Below are 19,872 nucleotides of genomic sequence, written 5' to 3' on the forward strand. Positions count from 1 at the left end.
ACACAACACACTGAGCTCCATTATTAAGTTTAAACCTTCCTAATATCTTGCTAGATAAACTTTTCTGTAGCTTAGAGAGTTATTCTAGACCAGCGTTAATACACAGACCATTGTTCTATTTGTCCTTGCTTTTCTGCAGTGAAATTAATTTTTCTGCTGACCTATCTCATGGCTGCTGCTTGGCTCTAATCACAGTTCTACTGTATCTGAGACCTGCCTATTTCAGCTTTCCCAAAACCCTCTAATTTTGTGGATTCCCACAGAGGACTCAGTGCCAGAGCCTCTGGAGAAGCGTGGAGGGCAGGGCTGAGGCAGGTTGTGGTTGCGCAGGATTTGAACTCAAGGCACCAGGAAGCACCAAGCCTGCAGAGAGGAACTCAACCGTTCTCATCTCCCTCACTGCCAGAGGCAGGCTCAGAGCAGCCATCCCACCCCTCTCTAAACCAGTGGGGGCTCTGTCCTTACCAGGCTCCTCGGGCTCCTGGGAATTGTTCCCACAGCTCTCGGTGCCAGGCAAAGCTCCCTCTGCTGCAGCTCTGTCCACAGGCTCCCCTCCTGAGGACTCAGGGGCAACATTAATATTCCCCTTGAAAGAGAAACAGAAAGGAAGAAACCCTTCTCACCACTTACACAAAACACCTGGTCCAACAACTCCATGGCTCACACACTTAATCCCTTGTTCCTAACAAGAACTCTGGGCCCCAAAGCCCTTCAACAGTCAGAAAAATTTGACTTCTCAAACACAGTCCAAAAGCTGTCAAAGCTGACAGTGACAGTGTGGAACATGGGGGTGACACTGAACACATGGAATGGCTGCTAAGGAAATCAATTGCTGCTCTGTTCTGTAAGGCTGCATGTCTGACAGCACTAACATCAGTCATCATGTCACTAATTGCAATGGAAGTAGCACTGTCTTCTTTCTTCAGCCAACACCCCAATCGGTGTAATGGTTTCAATGCCTTGCCCGAGGCAAGTTGATGTAGAAATAAATTTGATGTACCTCATTTTGCAGGGCCCTAGGGTCTGAAATTGCTATTACAGTTTTCTTTATAATGATGGGCACATCTTTTTTCTCTGTGTTTTCTCTTGATGGCTTTTTTAACGATAGGTGCTATCACAGTGAGTTGTCTGATGCTATATGGGCCACCTTTAATTTTTGAGGGAATGTCCTGCCAGGCTCTATCTCCACAAATGAGCCAATATTCTGTTGCTCATTGTCGTGGGGACTCATCTAGGTCATCTACTCGTCAGCAGTTTCACCCTTAGGGGGCACTGGTGTAGTACAATTGCATGACAAACTTGAGTATCTGTCCTCAGGATGATGGGGAGTAACATTTAACTGTGGATCTCCCTGGTACTGAAACTCAGCACAAAATTCCATCACCAATGAACCAGGAATTTGAATTCTTGAAGTTCAGAAGGTGCTTTAAGAAGATCAGGGGCCCAATGATGCCAGCTGGTTATGGGATTTGTTAGTTGGCAGCCTCACACCAATATTTGTCACCATTGGGTATTGGCTACTCCTTGGCTGGCACAGGCACACCGACCAAACAGGTTGCAAAGGGCTTGTCTGGGCTCAAATTGGTCAAACACATGGTGCCTGAGCCTGCTGACTTGGCTGAAGCAAGGCAAACATTTATTTTTGGTTCATCTACAGGCATGTATGCACAGCAAAAGCGAGCAAGAAAAACCAACAAGTGCCAGTGTATCATTTGATCAAGCTCCATGTTCCTGTTCAGCTGTTTTTTGGCAGAAGCTTCCCCATCTATTTCAGTTCTCAAGCAAATCTTTTAGCACTTGGTCAGGGACTGGCCAACTATAGGGCACTAAACTGTCCCTCTAACCTTCAATTTTTACAAATTTGGCTATCTTAGAATTCTTTTGAACACAATGGACACCACGCTTTTGATGAAGGAGATCTATGATACAAACCATTTTCACAGTCCAAAAATGAACCTCAAACTCAAGATTTGTAGCTTTCACAGGCTGAACAGGGAACGTCTGGCATGAACCGTCGCTTCTCCGTGCGGCTCACGTCTGCGTGCTCATTTCCCTGCTGGTGGAATTGTCGGTGTGCTCCTGTGTATGAGACGGTTTCACGTCCTTCACGGGGACCCAGTTAAGTCTGGCACCTGTGCAAATACAAGCCTACCCTTTGCCCCAAGTGATTAGTGAAAATGGTCCTTCAATTTGTCCTAACTCAAGGTTTCTGATCAAAACTGAAGGATTTTCTTTCAATTTTTCCTGTGTGCTGTTTGAAAAGTGCCTCAAAATTAGAGGATTAGGTCCTGCAAATGAGCTATTCAAAACATAAAGACATATAAAGCTTTGCTCAACCTTATCAGAGGTGTTGCTTGGGCCACTTCCCCTTTTGTTGACCTAGAATGGGTTTTCGAGTGTGGTGCATCCTTTCAACAATTGCCTGACCTGTATGGGAATAGGGAATTCCAAAAGTGTGGCAAACGCTACAGTCCATCAAAAATGTGGCCAGTTTCTGAGCTATGTATATGGGACCATTTGTTGTTTTTCATCTCGTGGGGGATCAGTTTGGCGAGCTCTGGGCCCAGTGACACTGACAAGGACAAAAGCAAAAGACGAGAGGCGCTCTCTCTTCCCAGGACCAAAGTCCCACAGCTTTAATGGAGAACAGCTCCAGGAGAGAAAGGGAGTGTCCAGGAGAGGAAAGAGGATGTCCAGTGGAGGAAAGAGAACGTCCACCTAATGGCAGGAGACTTTAAACCCTCGGGGAAGGGGGTGGTAGAAAGGAACTACCATAGTTCAACATAATAAATCACCCCACTGTAGTTTTCTGCATAAATTGCTGCACTTGTTGAAAACAAAATCCTAAAATCTCCCCAAACACAACCGTGCAGTCCCAAATGACCACAGTGTGGGAGAAAAACCACTCAACCCCCTTGTATACCCAAGCACCAGGTGTCACAGGGAGTAGCAAGCCCTGCAATTAGAAAGTCCACACACACAGGCTCACCGTGAAAGGAGTATCTCTTTATGTGGGGACAGAGTGCTCACTTTTCTCAACACAACACACACCATAAATCACAACAGATCCATCCACATCATCTTCCTCAAACATTCACACACTGAAAACACAACCACAATTACAACACACAGGAAAGAATGCAGCAATAAAATAGGATTTGCTCCATTCACCCCCAGAATTGCTAGCAGGTCCTTATTGACACAGCAAATCCTTTCTGCCAGCAGCCAGACCCAAACCCAGACTGTACAGGCATGCGTTGTGCACAGGACATCTCTGTGTGACTTGTGAACAGCCCTTCCCCTGTGTACGCCTTACGGGTTATTTTATACAGAGTTAAACGTTCCCTTTCTCCACAGTCCCAGCAGTCTTGTCTGTCCCCCATGAGGAACAGCTGAAAGCGGAGGTGCCTCCAGGAAAGGAATGTCCTGGCAGTGCCCAGAGACGTCCAGAGCCTGGTTGTTCTCGCTGGAGCAGAGAAGCGTTCCTGCTGCGGTCACCAAATGAGGTGTGGAATAGAACTCGCCACAGTTAAAGGTAGAAGGTGGTATGTTTATTACAGCCAGGCACAGGAGGAGTTGTCTCCTAAAGACATGCGTGAAGAATCACTGGCTCTCTCTCTCATCTCTACTCATCTAAAATATCTTACACATTCATATAATTCCCAAAAAACCTAACACATATTCATTAGATAACACTGCCTACCCTCCTTTGAATTAAAATGTATTATAGTTGAGTCCAAAGTTCCTTCACATTTCTGCAGTCTTTCACTTCAAATGGGTTGGTGGGTTTCAAAGTGGGGAATGGTCTTCTTCTGATGAAGGCCAAGATGTCTTCCTCAATTTGACCTCTTTCCTTATGACCTGTTGGCAGGCTTTCGCACCCCTTGGCTATAGCTGAAGTTTCAGAGCCCAGATGCAGGCTATGGTCCTCTTCTTTGTCACAAAGAAATCCGCATCCCATCCTGCTTCTTTAAACAGAGTAAAGACAGACAAGTGATATATTACCCTAGCCTTAACTACCTTACCTGCAAAAAATTAACTATCCCTTATTATTTCAACTCTTCTTGCTATACTCTTTCCCCATAACTAAATCTTGCTAAAATTTTAACTCTTCCAGTTCTTTTAAATCCTGGATTCATTGGCCTCATCTCACATGCCAGCCATGTGTGAGCCGATGCTATAACTGGGAAATTCCACTCCTGAGCAGGAGATACAAGGCCTGGTTCTGAGCTGGAAGGGTGAGAAGGATGAGATGCACAGCATTTTGATCCAGGGGATGTCCTGAAAGTGCACTGCCTACCTGCCCCTGCTGCCGAGCATCACGCTCCACCTCCTTCTCCTGCTCAGCAGATTTTTAGGGATCCAGTGGTTGCTGTGTATTATTTGCTATTGCAACTAATAGAATGAATTTTCTTTTCAAGTCCCGTTTTGTCCTGGGTTATTTTGTGCATGGGTCTCCTCCTGAACCTGTGACAAAGGCCAGCAGGGACCTACAGGACACTCCTATACTCATGTCAGTAAATATGTCAGATACTTAAAGCACTGAGAAGTGCTTTAAGTATCAATAAGGCAAAAGGTATCAATGAGTTAATCAAAAAATTTGGGGGAATATTTAGCCTGTGAGTTTCAGCAAAGTATTGAATATGTCTTAGATCCATGGATACAAAGTAGTAAGTGAGATTGCCGGGTGTGCACGTGTTAGGGATGTGATTCCCCACACACCCAGTGCTGGGATCAAGGATTGCCTCTCTTCTAACCCTGAGCTGACAGCAGGGATCAGGCTCTGCTTGGTAACATTCATTTTGAAGACTTCTGTTGAGCAAGTAAGAATGGTCAAAATGAAATCTTGTCCAGCTGTTTCCCTTTGGTTTACCTGTTTGAGGGTTAAAATTCTGTGCTGCAGGTGTCCTGGGTGTGTGCAGAGCAGTGCAGCCCCAGAAACCCCTTGGCTTGCCCACAAGTTGTCATGCCTTGTTGCCAGGTGTGCCCAGCTGTGGCAGGAGAAGGAGCCCACAGCACAGTGGGCACCATGCCCTGCCCAGCTCCCCGCTCCTGCCTTGGCTTCCCCTGGAACACAGAAGCCTCTGGAAATCAGCACCGCCAGTGGCGTTCCCAGCTTGGAGCAGCTGCTGCTGGCGGGCAGATGCTGCCAGTTCGACTGCTGCCAAAGGGGAAGAAAGGCAGAGATGTACCCGCACCGGAGCCCTGGGCATGTCCAACTAAGGTGCAAATATGTGGGGAGATTTGTTAGGAAGCATTTCAGCTGTGATGCCAACAGTGGCTTCTCTCCTGGTTCTGTGTGTTCTAGACAAGTAATGCAATGGTTGGCTCTGACAATTAAGAAGTAGATGTTATGTGAATGTTCAAACGTGCAGTGATGGTATTGTAATATATCCTTCCATAGTCCTCTTTCCCGTCCCCCTTGTAATAGCCTTGGTAGTCAGGGCATTTTGGGAGGGCTGGCTTGTGACCAGCAGGCAGGGTGTAACAACACCTGACCTCCAGTTAGGACGCAAGAAAGTAATCTCCACCAATGGACAGCAGAGAAAGAGTTGACTGACAAAACTTTTGGAGGGGCTATGGGTATAAAAGGCAGAGCATCCTTTTTGTAGATAAGCATATGGCTGCTAGTCACAGAGACTCCCAATGCTGCAATTTTTCCTTATTCAGTCCTTTGTTAAGGTTTAGTAAACCATTAAAATTTTGAAAGTGAGAGTCATTTCTCACATGTGCAATGCTGTGGGCCATTTTCTTGGTCTGGTTTCCTTTGCTTGTGTTCCATCTGAGTGCTCAGCTGGGGTACAGGCATTAGGTGCTTGGGACACCCTTGGTATTCCTCTTGGATCCCTGAACAACAGGGTTTGGCCCATGAGGGGAGTTTGTGCTGCTTTGTGACAGAGAAGAACTTCCCAGGCTCATTTGTGTTTGCTGTAGGGAAGGTTGATGATTGCTTTGCATAAATTCACAGACTAACATGCTTTGTGATGCTTTCCTTTGTCATACTTTACTTTGTGATATCAGGGCATGGTTGCCGCATTTTCATGGTGACATCAGAAGGTTGCCTTGGTGCACGGAAGGTCTCAGTGCCAGAGCAGCCCTAGGGCTTGCTGAGATCAGGCGCATCTTCCTGATTGTGGCCTTTGTCAGCGTGTAGCTGCACTCTGACAGGAGTCTTGGTTTTTGTAGTGTTGGAGTAGACTTGAACAACAGTACTACAATGATTGAGCAACTCGCTGCTGCAGTTTGCACTGTGTATGGCACTTTTTATTCTGCCTATTTCATTACCAGCCTGGCAAGTAAGTAGAGGTTTCAACTCTGTTTAGATTAGGGTGTAACCTAACCTGGCTTATGTATGTCTTCCTGTTCTTTCTTGGTGGCCGAGTTTCTGATTTTGAAACAGAAACAGCATTAGGATGCCACCGGTTTGGTAAAGCTCCTGTCAAGGCATTCACCTAAAAAGGGGGTGTCTGTAGCCACAGGGGCAGCATTTGCAGGGGAACCTGCAGGGCTTCCGTTCCCTCCATGGGAGAGTCTGTGGCAGCAGAGTCTGTCATTTCCTCAGTTTTCTGCGACAAGCAGGACAACTTACAAAATGCAGACTGGGAGGCCTTCTCAGAAGGCCTTCTAAAGACTTTGTAGTACTCTCCAGAACTCAGGGAAAGCTTCTTTTATTCCAAATTTTGTAATGAAAGGATTTGACTGTCCGTTTTGACCCTTGGCTGAATGCTAAAAGAGTGATTCCCTTTGCAGTGAAGTGCAAACACCAAAGCAGTGAATGTCTGCTCCTGAGGCTGGAGCTGCTGCTGTGCTGTTTCACAATAGAACTGCCACAGCTCAGGGGGGTTTGGGGCAAGCTTTTCTGGGTGACTGTTTTCAGCAACTTAATGGGAATTAGTGCATGCAACTTCTTTTTTTTTTTTTTTTTTAAATCTACCTGAAAGACAAGAGAACAAAAGCTGCTTTATCTGTTGGACAGAACAGAATAGAAGCATTGAGTGTTAAAGAACAATTTGCATTTTCTTGATCATATTTGTATTCATTTACTGGCTAAACAGGCTGAAGTGTAGGCACAACCAAGATTATTGTCCTGATCTCTTGCTGGCTGTGTGAAAGAACTATGTCACGTGGAGGGATGTTGATCAAGAAAAATACTCTCTGTTTGGGTTGACTTCTTCTCTTCTGTGAGATTCAGCAGCCCAGGCAGTTTTCTCACAGCACTTGTTCATCTTCCGTTGCCCACTACAAGTCACCTGAAGCGTGTATTCAAAGGTGCTGATCCTGAGGTGAGTGAGAAAGGAACATTTCATGTTCCTGGTGCTTAAGAATTGTAGAGCAAGCTGTGAGCTTGGCCTGTGGCAGTAGAGTGTAGAGGGCCAGCTAGGAAGGCTGAAAGAAAATCCATTTCCATGTCTGCAGCAGCAATAGCAAAGGCATCTCTGGCTAGTTCCTAATTTTCCATTTCAGAACTGTCAAGGAATGAAAAGCTCATGTTGCAGAGAGAATGTTGCTTCTCGATAGTAGCCAGGGCGTAATGTCTAATTCAGAACTATTAGCAATTCTGTTGAATTAGCCCATTTAAATTTAGCCACAGTGACTTAGAATCCCATTGTTATCAAAGTTTCTGATTTGTCTTTAGTAGAGCTGGTTGTAGAAATAGAACTGAATAGAATAAAGTGCTGAATAGAAATAAGGTTATAAATTATAGGTAACTTTCTGTCCCCCACACTGCTGTCTGTCCAGAGATCACAGAACCAACAGCAGTCTCTCCTCTGGCCCCCTCTGCTCATGGAGAGGAGGCCGAAGAGGAGGGAAATGAGGTGGATGAGCACCAGCCTCCATCAGTGCTCACACCACAGCCTGAACATTCTGAGCCAGTAAGTGCCAGCTGTGTGTGCTGCTGTCTTTAGTGCAGGGCAGAGCTGCAAGTTTCTGACCAGCCAGCACTTTACTGTTGCTAGCAGGGCTGAGGATGCTGAGTGCTGGAGTACTGCCAGGACCCAGTGATTGCCCCCAGCCTGTGACAGCTGGACAATGGGCTTTGGTCTGTCATGTTTAGGCACCAGCTTCCTGGCATTTTGATAGGGGCCAGCCTGAAGCACGAAGGCTCCCTGTTCCCAGAGCAGGGAGCATGTCAAAGACACTGTGCTCAGCCTTGTTGGATACACAGGGGACACTGTGGCTTGGAGAGACCTGTCCCCCTGCACAAACTGGCCAAGTAGCTGCAGGCACAAAAAAATGTTGATCTGACCACACAAGTTCTTTGCAGTACTTTGTCCCCACAAACTTCTTGGGTGTGCTTACTTGGGAGTATTTCAGAGACACACTGGGGATGTAGAGTTGCTGCTTGAAGTCAGGGATTTTGGTGCCTTTGTTTCCAGGTTCCTCTTTTGCCTCTTCAGGCAGAGCAGCCAGTAGCAGAGCAGATAGGTGCTCTGAGTCTGCCTGTTTCTTGGTCGTTGATAAGCTGCAAGGAGATGACTGTGTTGTCCATGAAGCTGTGGGGGGCCATTCTTGTCTAGTGTGGCAAAAGAAACAAAGTGAGTAGTTCTGAATACTTCTTCTGAGGCAAAAACCAGACGCTGACTTTGTCTGTTGATACTTTCTATTGTGTAGTCTGCTTTGAAAACTGTATTGGAGCCCAGAATGGGAGCAAAGCTGCAAGTCCTTGACTGCTTTCTTGTAATGCTAAACCCAGGATGTACACCTTGCAATGGTGCTTGCTGGATCTGAAGTGAAATGGGCACCTTTGTGGCTGGGGAGCTGCGTGGGCCAAAAGGACGCAGGGCCGGCGGCCTTGAGCAGCTGAAGATGAGGCAGCGTGGGGCCAGGGGGCCAAGAAGGCCAAGGGCACGGTGGCTGTGCCAGCAGCAGTGGGGCAGCAGGAGCAGGGCTCTGAGCATGGCCCTGTGCTGGGCAGCGCTGTGGCCACAGCTGGAGTGCTGTGTGCAGCTGTGGGCCCTGGGAAGCAGAAAGTCATGGAGGGGCTGCAGCGAGTGCACAGAAGGACAGGGGAGCTGGGCAAGGGGGGGCAGCACAAGGCCAGGGAGGAGGTGCTGAAGGAGCTTTAGCCTGGACAATGGAGGCTCCTGAGGGACCTTCAGGCAGACTTCCATAGATCCCTGCCTTAGATCCATAGATCCAATGCTCAGCACAAGGGGTGTTTCAGTGCCAAACATTCCTTCACTGCATCCAAGTGCTTTAGACACTGGAGTAGGTAACACTTTCATATTTTGCTTGTTTGTTTGCTAGAAGGGGAAGCCTTGTGTAATTTCTCCTTCTGCAGGGAGCAAGGGAGCTTTTTCTCAATTTTCCTGCCCTTTTCCAGCACTGGCAGAAACACATCACTTTCAGGGTAACGGCTCCCATGTCTTTTGGCAGCCCAGGGAATCAGTGTGTATTGTGTTTGGGAATTGAGCAGGAAATCAATGCCCTTGCATTCCAGCTGATGCTCAGAGATTAGAGGAGCTGGAGGGGCTGGGCTGCATTTCTGATTCCAGCCACTTCAGCACCACCAGTGTGATCGAGTCCAAGAGAGGAACTTGCCCGAGCACAGATGCACAAAGAGTGCAGTTCCCAGTGCAATGCTCTGGGTCTGGTTGCATTCCATAAGGACCCACATGCTCCAGATTCCCCAAGAGTGTGCTTTTTTGAAGCAACAGGAGAGCAATCTCAGGATTGTAGTTGAGCGGGGCACTGGCTACCAAGTTCTGATGTGTGTAGCAACAGAGAAGACAGTAAAGAGAGATTTCAGTCATGAGATCTGTCTGTCTATCTATCTATCTATCTATCTATCTAGCTAGCTAGCTAGCTATGTAACATTTACATAATTGAACCTTCCTGGCTCGGGTCCAAGGCAGCTGGAGGTGCAAAGGTCACCTAAAGCATCCCTTTCAGGAGAGGATTAGAGACATGCTCCCTCGACCAATTCTGAGCAGGTGGAGATGTTTTCCCCTCCAGATATGGTGGTTTTTTTCCCCTCAGAGTTGTTTTCCTCCTCCGGCCTCTTCTGCCCTCAAGTCCCCAGTTAATTCTTTAAATTTCTGCCTGTCCTAGAGAGGTGCAACAATTCCATGTTTAGGTGGTGTTTGGAGACTCTGGTCACACATGCATTATGTGAAACATGATTTCCTTCACTGGCATCCCCAGGGCTGTGTAAGTGCATTTGTTCACGGGGCCTTAGGAGAGTCTTCTCTTTCCCTCAGCAGCAGCAGCAGCAGCAGCAGCAGCAGCAGCAGTAGGGAGCGGTGGCAGGGTCAGGACGAGGAGGAGGTGGCTGCCCTGGCCCTTTGCTCCCGGGCCCCAGGCCAGGAGGGCTCTGGCTGCAGCAGGGCGCTCTTCGGGCAGCCCCTGGCAGCCTCTGCACGGAGCACGGCACGGAGCTGCCCCGTCCTGCTGGTGCCACTTTTCTTCAGCAATACCCTAGCTCCTCCTCACAAGGAAAAACTCCAGCAATCTAAAAAGAGATCATTCAAGTACAGTTCTACCTGCCTTTGTATTGTAGTTCAGGGCATGTATTTTTTTGTCTCTAATTTCATTATTTTTATGAAAACATGCATTCACATCTTCACATTTTTGTGGTTTTAATTATTCATATACCTAAACATACAGTTTTAAACTCTTGATTTATTGCAGTTGGTAATTTTCAGGTAGTATATTCTAAAATGTCACAAAACAACACCTTTTGGGTAGTTTTTCTCACTCTTAAAAAAAACCCCATAAGCCATTTTAGTTTCTGTCTCTCCAAGTTGGTTCATATCAGCCTATTTTAAATCAGGGCTACAATACTTTTATAGGATTTAGAGAGGTCCAATGAAATGCACACCAGTGATTCCTCTTGTGGAATATAATGGCCCCACCATAAAGCCTCTATTTACTTTTTTTTTTTCCTCTCATTAGCTCAACTGCAAACACATGTTTAGTTGCAAACTTACACAAGATGAGCAAAATCAAAATGATGTGATGGGCCTTTGGGAGCTCCTTGCTGATCCTTCTGCTTCTTCAGCTGAGCAAGGCTCTGATCCAGGCAAAGAGATTGCACTTAGTGCTACACAACCATTTGGCTGGAACTCTGCTGATTTCTAGGAACAGCTGGAGGCCTCTCTCTCCCCAGGATGTTTTGGCTGAGCCAAGCTTTGCTGGGTTTTGGCTGCAAATACCATTGCCCTTGCTTTCTTATATCCACAAGTACCATGGCTGGGCAAAAACTGCCACGTGGGCCATCTTCCAAAGGCACTTTGGTCTGGAGTTTGTGAATGAACGAGAGCCTCATCCACTTCCAAACCACATGAAAAAAATTATGAAAGAGAACTTCCCATCCTTAACAAACAACTGACAATTCACAAGTGGATCTAGAGCTTCTTTATGGAATGAAAAGGAAGGCAATCTTCCAATGGAGTTGTGCTTTTGGGAGTTTTTCTTCTGACTCCCACTCCCAGCTGGCACTGGAAAAAGTCACGTCTCTGCAAGGTTCAGTGTGTTCTGTCTGCCATCAGTTGTTTTGCTGCAACAATCAGAACAGGCATCAGGCTGCAGAGAGGCTCAGCTGATGCTAGCAACAGGAGCTGCCCCAAGGAGAAAAAAGACATGAACTTTTACCTCCCAAACCCGTCTCCCCAGAGACTCAAGCAGGATTCCTCTGGTTCCCAGAAAGACAAAGAAATAGGGCTGAGAAGACCCTTTGCAGCTATGTGCTCATGCCCAAGACTTTGCTGATGCCATTTTGGTTTTGCCTTTTTTACTTTTCTATCTTTTCTGTATTCATTGCATATCAATTTAGAGCTCTACAGGTGACTCGATTTGTGATTACTTTCTCAAGTCCTTTTCCATGGCCTTTGCCTAAGCAGAAAGACAAACTTCCAGAGCTCCAAGCGCCAGGGGGTAGAAGGCTCCAGTGTTATCTTGATTCTTCCTGGGACAGACCCCTCCAGGGAGCTGGTGGACTCACCATCCCTGCAAGCCTTTGAAAGAAGACTGGAGTGGCACTCGGTGCTGTGCTTTAGTTGAGGTATTAGGCCATAGGTTGGACTCGATCATCTTGAAAGTGTCTTCCAAGCCAGGGATTCTGTGATTCTGCGACTGAGGCAGCTTTTCCTGCAGCCCTGCAAAGGGCTGCTGGGGCCCTTGGCCAAGGATGGGGATCAGGGCTCATGGAAAAGAAGCAAAGGGCTCAAGGCGAAGGCTGACAGGGCAGAGCTGCCCCAGCACGGCGCAGAGCGAGCCTCATGTCCTCCTCCTCACCCTGTGAAATAAACAAAGGGCCAGGAGACTTCTTCTCCTTTTTTAATGCCTTTATTAAAAGTGATCAGCTCAGGATTGGGTGGCTCGACGGGTCTGCAGTCTCCGTCGTCTTCCCGGGCGACTCAGAGGAGGAGGATATGCGCAGCTCTGTCCACAAGGGGCAGAGCTGGGGGGAATCCAGTCCTCGTGGGAGCCTTTAGGGCGTGATTCCCCGTCAGATGTTGCCCCACCCACTCAGTCGGCCTGGTCTCACCGCCGGGGTCGTCTCTCTTGGTCAGGGCGAGAGGGTCCGAAGGCGTTCCGCATCTCTGCAGGCTCAGCACTCGGCTCCTCACGTCCAGACATCACTTCAGTCTCTCAACTCTTAGGTGGCTCGTCGTTTTGGGGTCTTCTCTGTACACCGGGGGACCCATGCTGCATTGTGGTCTTGGAGTCACTTTGCATAGCCCCCCTCACCTTCTCAGGTCTCTTCTACTGTTCGGGAAGGTTCCCACCCTTCTGGGAAAGGTACAACTTAGCCTCGGGCGAGGCTCTGCTGATACAAAAGGAGCGATTAGCCACAACGACTCGTGATTACAATAACAAAACACGAAGAACTTCAGCAGCTACCCGTGGTCTGGCTGCCTTTTTGTAACTTTTTCTCACAAAAAAAATATTACCCGAATTTTGTTCATAACAGTCCCCCCTCTTTTTCTTTGATCGAGCTTAAATTCTAAGCTCGCATCAACTCACAATTTTTTGTTTTGAATCTACTATAAATCTCTTGTGCACTTTGGTAATCCTGGTTACTTAACCTTGTTACTTTCCTTGGTTTCTTCAGGTTGGTCTGCACGGCAAGTACTATTCTACTAAGACAGATAAATAAGCATAGTAAAAAAACCAATCCTCCAAGTACACACACAGTGAGAAAAACTACCTTTTCCCACACATCCTTTTTGAAAATCTCCAGGTTCTTCCACCCACTGGGATCAAGTGTAGGAGTTTGTTCTTCATTATTTACACATGCTAATCTTTTTATTTCGTTTGAAATGTTCCTAATAATTGAATTCTTTCTTTTTAATACTGCCTGGAGCCGGATTAATTTGTTTAACATAGATATTGGGATCCCAATTTGGCTTTTACAATTTTGGATTTTCTCAATTTCTATTTCACTTTCCCGGTCCTGTTTATTTTCTCCCAAATCATTATATATAGGAACTCCCAAACTTGATCCAGTTTCATTGGGTAATAAGAAAATTGGTTTTATCACTCTAGCAATGCAGCTGCCAGGCGAGATTAAACCTAGGGGTTTTGGGCTCCCCTGAAATGTGTTCCAAAAGGGGTTGATCTCCTTTCCAGTACACTTATATAAATACTTGTAACAAACAATTTTTCTTACCATTTTCACCCTTTCTTTGCTTTTTACTAGATCTGCTGAGCTTGTTTCAGCAGCATCACATTCAAAGCACAACCAGGCTTCCCCTATAGTACACTCTCCTGGGAGTGGCTGCCTAAAAGTGGCAGTATTGTATGCTCTCCAATACACTCTCTTATTTTTCTGATAAAGGACCAATTGGGAGGGGTTAACACAATCAGGGTTAGAACTGATGTGGACTCTCGACAAGGAGCTCATTTCCTCCTCATAGAGGGGTCGGTAGCACTCACTGCAGGGCTCTCCTGGGCTCCCCAGAGCACCACCAGCAATCAGAGCCATCAGTACTACCCTTCCAAGAGTCCGGTATGGGTCATCTTGCACCGTCTGCCCACCCGGCCTTGCCTCTTGGGGAATTTTTCTGAGGAAAAGCTTCCAAGCTCTTTAGAGTCCCTTCTACCCGCTTCTCTGGTTAAACCTCTCTTGGTCTGTTCCCTTCCAATTTTGGTTTCCCCTCCCAGGGGAGTGCTCTGTAGAGGATTAACCTGGAGTCTTTAGAAATAAATTGGGGAACTTAACCAGAATTACTTATTTACAGTCTTAAACTTTTTACCGACATAGTTTACACAGAACAGTTTTGAAACATTTTAAGCAATATTAGAACTCTTGATACCAATTTTTTCCCACACAGTTCAGTCTATTTGACTCTTCCTCCTGAGAGTCAACTTTAAATCCTTTGGTCCTTTTACCACAGTATACTCAGGTGATTTAGCTTGTGAAGCAGATGAATCCTTATCCAGTGCCCGGAGGTGAGAGTGGTGTGGACTCTGGCCCAATGCCAGAGGGAAAAACTGGGAGTCTGGCCCAATGCCAGAAGGAGAAAGGGGGTGCAGTCCGGTCCAATGCCAGAGGGAGAATGGGGTGCAGTCCGGTCCAATGCCAGAATGCCAGAGGGAAAAAAACCTGATGTTGAATCCTGGTCCAATGCCAGGGGGTGAGAGCGATGTGAGTCCAACCTTTTTCTTTTGGTCTGCACAGTCGAATTAGTAATGAAGAGTACCTGAAACGGGCTTTCAAACACAGGCATTAATGGTCTACTATTTCATGATTTTATCAAAACTCAGTTTCTCTGTTTAATGTTATTGGTTAATTTCTTTTTCTATAGTTTGAATGTTTCTCTCATCAACTTCTACATACTCTGTATTTTGCAAGGAGTTGTATTTCTGTAATCTAACTTAACTCCCAAAGTGCTTTTATTCTCTTATATCTCTGTGTATTTAATTCACTGGTTTTCTGTTGTATTTTTCAAGATCTTATTTATCTCTTGCTTCTGTTTCTTACTTTCACTTAGAGCTTAAATATTTCTTTCAACCCCTTACACTTAAATTTTTTGGGTTTTTTTCTTACACCATTCTTCTACACAATACACTTCTCTCTAAGGAAATGTGGTAAAACTTATAATGCACAATCTACATTACCTCTATTCTAACTTGTCTATATTCACTCTCACACATTCCTTCACACTCAAGACACAAACTGGATCCTTATTGCTAGAAAATCACGGGTCCCTGTAGCCCCCCCTCACCCTGGGGTTGGCCCACAGGTCTCAGTATCCCTGGGCCTCTTGGAAGGGCCCTGACTCTGGTTGCCTCTGGTGCACATTCACCTGTGAGGCTGTCTGTGTGTCACTCACGCTCTTACAGCTACGGCTCTCTCACGCACCTGGGGAGCACTAGTCTGGTTTGCAGGTCACACACGCTCTTTGGCCACAGCCCCCACCCGCCCGGGGGACACAAGTCTGGTTTGCAGGTCACACATACACACACTTGCACTGCCCCCTTCCCACCTGCCCGGGAAGTTGAGGCTGACTTCGTGACTCACTCTCACACACACAAAACAACAATAAGGTACCTTTTACTTTCACATAATTTATTACACGTTAAGTATTACTGGCCAGTTTTGGTGCTATTGGATATCCTTTCTACCTAGCTGGTTTTTTGTCTAACTTCAGATGTTTTTCACTATTCTATACTATACTTCTTAGTACTTTGTTGAGACAGGACTTATCTGCTCCTGTATCTACTCAAAAATTCAAATTCTTCATTTAGGGGTCCCACTTCAAAGTTTACCAAGGGGCTCTTCTAGATGTTGCATCGGGTCCCCTAAAGTGTAAAGCCCCTGACCCTCTAATCGTCACCTCTAAGGATCTTCCCTAAATTATCTTGTTCCCTGGCTATTGCAGCATCGAGACTGAGCTTTCTACAAAACCTCCTGACATGTCCTGGCTCTCCACAGTAATAGCAATGTCGCTCTCTCAAAGGGCCTTGAGGTGTCTCCATCCCTCTTGCACCTGACAGTACTGACCTATCCTTGCCTCCTCCTGGTGGTGGACCCGCCCACCCTGCACTTTCTCTAGCTACAGCAACCATGACCTTACCCTTGGCCTTTGCTTTTTCTTCCTCCCTCCTTAAATACACCTTCAATGCCTCTCTTAATAACTCATTAATGTCCTTCTCTTGCCAATCTTCCATCTTTTCCAGTTTTCTCCTTATATCAGGCCAAGATTTGGTAACAAATTGGACTTTTAGTAGCATTTGACCTTCTGGGGTGTCTGTGTCTATTCCAGAGTACAACTGGAAGTTCCGCCTTAGGCGATTAAGCCAGGCAGCAGGAGCTTCATCCTTCTCTTGTGCACCCTCAAATGCCAATTGGGTATTAGTTCCTTTGGGAACTGACTCTTTGATCCCCCGTATCATCAAAGACCTATATTCCCTCATGGCCTTCCTCCCCTCCTCCTGGTTAGGGTTCCAGCTGGGCTCCGTTAGTGGCAATTTCTGTTCACCTGTTGGCACCTGGGGTCCTGGACTGTTATCTTTCTCCCATATTCTTATGCCAGCTGCCCTTATCATCTGGACCTCTTCTGGGGAAAATAATATACTCAGGATGGAATTCATCTCCCCCCAAGTGTATATATTTGGACCTAGAAATTGATCCACTTGGTTGGCTATGCCCACTGGGTCCTCAACTAAATGCCCCAACTCTTTCTTGAATCCTCTCACCTCAGAAGCAGTTAGGGGAGCATTCACAAAGCCAACACCTCCCGCTACTCCTCCCATAGGAACCTCTCTGAGGGGAAAGAGTCTCTCTGCCTTGGAGGTCTTGGATCTGGTGCTACAGTACGGCCCATCTTCAAGTGCCAAACTAGTTTGAGGAATATCTGGGTTACCCTGAACTTTCTGCCCATCAGCAAGTGTATTTGCTGATAGCTGTTTACTGGATGAGGAGACATTTGTGCCCCAACTAGGGGGAGGTAAAGGGGCAGCAATAGGAGGGGGAGAAGAGCCTGAGTGAATATTAAGCGGAGCTGGAGAAGGGGTGGAGAATGCAGCAGGTGGAGTAGGCGCTTGTGGTGATGCAGAAGGATCTGGAGGAGCTGAAGGGGGTGGTGAGGGGGTGGTTGGAGGAGATACTGGGTTTATCATAGCGGAAGCTGAAGAGGTAGAAGGAGGAATTTGAGCAGGTGGTAGTGGGATGGCAGCCGGGGGAGGAACCGGACCTGCCATTGGAGGTGCTTGAAGAAGAGGATTATAAAGTGGAGGGGCAGAAGGAGGCAAATAATCCAGGGGGTCCCATCTTTTACTAGTTCTATCATCCCCTCCTTCATTCCCTTCTTTCTTCCTCTGTACCTTACAAATTCGCACCCCTTCATCCCCAATAGCGCTCTTTACCCAGCAAGATATATACAGTAATTGCTCAGGATCAGTATCTCCTCGAGCTGTCAGATAATTATTTAATTGTTGGCACATCCACTTATCCTTTGTCCCGCACCAAGGCCATCCTCCTTGCACCTCTAATTCTGGCCAGACTTCCATACAATAATGGATCATTTTCACTTTATCTAATCCCTCCGTGGCCTCTATAGAATCCCATTTCACTAACAGTTCTCCTAAGGGACTACCGGGAGGTATGTCTCTCAGTCTCTTGCCGGTCTTTTTACTACTACAACATCCCATTTTTCAGATCTCAATAAAAAAGTCTCAAAGGTGCCTCAACTGACCGGTAGTTTCAAAAAACCTTGTTTGAGGAGCTTCAGCCTCCTCCACTGAACTTCAAATTTCTGCCTGATGCTCAGGACTTTATACTGAAACAACTGCCCAATCTCTTGATTGCCCAACTTTCGTGAGGTCTTATATCTATCGGGACTTGAACACACGAAGCCTCGGCCAAGAATCCGGGTTGTGCCTGACTCCCTCAGTCAGGAAAAACAACTGCCTGATTTTTAGTTTGCCTAACTCGCCAATTTTTAGGCTTCACCGTATCAGGACTTAAAAGCAAACCACAGCCTCCTTCGCTGGGGTTTGTGCCTGACTCCCTTTGTCAGGACTTACTTTGCCTGCAGGGCTTGTGAAAACTCCCGAATCCTTCTCGGGACTGACAAAAGTGCCTGACCTCCCATTGTCAGGACTTTGGGGTGCGTGCCACTCATACACAGTGATTCACTCCGCACGCCCGGAGTGGGGGGGCCCTTTATTCCCCCTTGGGAGACGACTTCACTCACACTAAGTCCACTCGCTTTCCCCTGTTTCCGGCCTGCCCCTTCGCAGGAGTCAGGAAACGCGGTACTGAGGGGTCCCACTCGCTTCGAAGGTCCGGCTGCCGGCCCTCGTCTCACTCACACACACATGCGCACGTCTCCCACTCCCGCCACAGAGTTTCTCACCAGTCCGGTGCTCCGGTGCTCCTCTGCGTCGCTGTCCTGAGCCGATCTCTCTGGTCCTGGTAGCCAGCTGTCCCCTGAAGATCCAAGATGGCCAGTCCTGAGTCTTCTTGCGGCGTGGCTATTCCAGACGAGCGCCCCCAGCTGAAATAAACAAAGGGCCAGGAGACTTCTTCTCCTTTTTTAATGCCTTTATTAAAAGTGATCAGCTCAGGATTGGGTGGCTCGATGGGTCTGCAGTCTCCGTCGTCTTCCCGGGCGACTCAGAGGAGGAGGATATGCGCAGCTCTGTCCACAAGGGGCAGAGCTGGGGGGAATCCAGTCCTCGTGGGAGCCTTTAGGGTGTGATTCCCCGTCAGATGTTGCCCCACCCACTCAGTCGGCCTGGTCTCACCGCCGGGGTCGTCTCTCTTGGTCAGGGCGAGAGGGTCCGAAGGCGTTCCGCATCTCTGCAGGCTCAGCACTCGGCTCCTCACGTCCAGACATCACTTCAGTCTCTCAACTCTTAGGTGGCTCGTTGTTTTGGGGTCTTCTCTGTACACCGGGGGACCCATGCTGCATTGTGGTCTTGGAGTCACTTTGCATAGCCCCCCTCACCTTCTCAGGTCTCTTCTACTGTTCGGGAAGGTTCCCACCCTTCTGGGAAAGGTACAACTTAGCCTCGGGCGAGGCTCTGCTGATACAAAAGGAGCGATTAGCCACAACGACTCGTGATTACAATAACAAAACACGAAGAACTTCAGCAGCTACCCGTGGTCTGGCTGCCTTTTTGTAACTTTTTCTCACAAAAAAAATATTACCCGAATTTTGTTCATAACACCCTGTGCCCTCTGCGCTGCCCTTTGCGGCGCTGGTGACTCCTCTCGCTGTGGGGCTCCAGGGCATGCTGGGGGCCGGGCCCCTCCTCTTCGGGAAGCGCCGGAGCCTCGGAGGAGAGCGGCTGCTTCTGTGGCCGGCAGGGGAGAGCTGCGGCTGCGGCCCCGGGCACGGCGAGCTGCCGCTATGGCCGGCTCCTGCTGCGGCTCCTGCCTCTGCTCCGGCCTCTGCTCCTGCCCTGTGCGCACAGACACGGCCGAGGTCTGCCCGGCAGCTCCATCCTGCTCCGCAGCGGGCCCGGCCGGGCTGCTGCTCTCTGCGGCCTCTGCCCGCCGCTGCCGGCCCCGCCGCGCTCCCGCCTGCCTCTGCCGCAGCCGGGCCCACACGGGAGGCAGCACATTGCAGCCGGCTTGGATAAGCCCTGCCCGCAAACCGCCCGCCACAGCCTCGGCCTCAGGGCACAGGCTGCCGGCGTCCTCGCAGCTGCAAGCCGGCCCGGGCCGCCTGCCAGCCTCGGCCACAGCTCCCGCCTGTGTCTCCATGGCCGTGGCTGCTCGGCACAGCGGGCGGAGCACAGCCAGCGCCAGCAGCAGCTCCTCACGGGCCACGGCCCTGGGTGCTCCGAGCCCACCCAACCCCGAATTCCAGCCCTGAGGGGCTTTGCGTCCCAATGCATCCCCTGGGGACAGCAGAGTCGGCCGCTGAGCTCAGCCCATGGTGACACCACCAAGTGACCAATGGAAAATTCACC

The sequence above is a fragment of the Melozone crissalis genome, unplaced genomic scaffold (assembly GCF_028551555.1).
Source record: "Melozone crissalis strain CALT ecotype California unplaced genomic scaffold, PUWL_Pcris_2 ptg000014l_1, whole genome shotgun sequence".
Taxonomy (NCBI): Eukaryota; Metazoa; Chordata; class Aves; order Passeriformes; family Passerellidae; genus Melozone; species Melozone crissalis.